The sequence below is a fragment of the Magnolia sinica genome, chromosome 1 (genome assembly GCF_029962835.1).
Source record: "Magnolia sinica isolate HGM2019 chromosome 1, MsV1, whole genome shotgun sequence".
Classification (NCBI taxonomy): domain Eukaryota; kingdom Viridiplantae; phylum Streptophyta; class Magnoliopsida; order Magnoliales; family Magnoliaceae; genus Magnolia; species Magnolia sinica.
Window position 1 is genome coordinate 66,563,910 of NC_080573.1, and position 1,656 is coordinate 66,565,565.

Sequence of the window (1,656 nt, forward strand, 5' to 3'; positions counted from 1 at the left end):
TTTTACCTGCGAATATTTTCATAAGTAAAAATATTTACAAAACTTATACCTACAAATATTTTCATAGCTAAAAATATTCACAAAACTTTTACCTTCGAATTTTTCCGTAGGTAAAAATTATTACAAAACTTTAAACTATGAATATTTTCGTAGCTAAAAATATTTACAAAACTTTTACCTACGAATTTTTTCATAGCTAAAAATATTTACAAAACGTTTACCTACAAATATTTTCGTAGCTAACAATATTTATAAAACTTTTACCTATGAATATTTTTGTAGCTAAAAATATTTACAAAACATATACCTATGAATATTATCATAGCTAAAAATATTTACAAAACTTTTACCTATGAATATTTTTGTAGCTAAAAATATTTACAAAATGTTTACCTACGAATATTTTCGTAGGTAAAAGTCTCTTTGTTTTTCCCCATATTCCAGCACAAAATTCTTGATATACACCTGTTATAATATATTTCATCATGATATACGCCTATTATATAATATATTTCATCATATTCACATTCACATCCACCTAAACCCAAACTACGCAAATCCATCCAAACATAAACTACATCCATCCAAACCTATAACCTAACCTTAACCTTAACCTAAACGTATAGCCAGTGATCGTGACCCCATATATGTGCAGCCTACACTAGATTCTTGAACACAATTCTCTTTGTTGTCAAAGAAATCTACAAGTGCCACAAAAATCCAGAAAATGGCCTGACCTCCATAATGGAATCACCGAATCAGCCTAACACGAGAGCAAACCTTTTTTTAAAGGTGCCAGAGCAATTCAAAATTTTATAATTAGCTTTGGGATTTGGATGCATACCATAATAACAACAAATCTGTCAGTCGTAGGTTCCGGTCCGATGTGCGCTCCTGTTCAAAATAATGGAAATGGTAAGCACATGCATATAAATGCACATATATCGCGAAATGGAAGTAAACAGTTTAATGTACCTGGATAACTGCAGTTTAGCAAATGTTTAATGAATGTTGTTTTCCTAGTGGAGTACTAGCCCATGAGCATAACCATTGGCCTAGTATCCAAATCACTGCTTGTCTGCAAAAGGAACCAGCCCCAAAAGCAATTGATTATAGTTGACAGAAACTTTTGCATGTACTATCTAGCAAGAACAACATCTGTAACTTCTCCCACACAATCTCGAGTGCAATTCCTAGGGAAAGAAGATGATTTAACTACATTAAAACATAAACTGATCAAATTGATTCAAGGTCCACATATTTGCTATTACTCACCAATAAAGGAGAAACAAAATCGTTAAATCGATAGGTAACTTCCAGGGGCTTCAACTTTTCAATGTATAGCTTCTTCAAGCCATCAATTATTGACGTGATAGAGCCAAGGGGTACCTGAACATGCAAAGAAATGTTTAAAGTAAAATTACCTTAGAAATAGGTGCTCTTTATGATAAACTCAATAACTATAGGAGAATAAAGGGTGCTGCATATCATGCATCAAACAATAAGAGAGTTAAGGTAGTGGCCAGAAAATATAGATATCATACTAATCCATCTCCACTATTAAGATTACAGTAAAAATAGAAACATTTAGACATCCAAATATCAGAATGGCACCAAAATTGCATGTATATGATAACTCCAATACAAGCCCGCCAA

At 32.2% G+C, this 1,656-nt stretch overlaps 1 long non-coding RNA gene across 1 annotated transcript; it reads right to left on the bottom strand.

Annotated features, from left to right (window-relative positions):
* Window positions 1-779: 779 nt before the first annotated feature.
* On the bottom strand, window positions 780-1,409 carry LOC131246828 (uncharacterized). The gene is made up of 3 exons (XR_009171522.1): window positions 1,276-1,409; window positions 976-1,078; window positions 780-894 (listed from the first exon to the last, which is right to left on the bottom strand). It is a non-coding gene; the product is annotated as an uncharacterized LOC131246828 (long non-coding RNA).
* Between the last annotated feature and the right edge of the window lie 247 nt (window positions 1,410-1,656).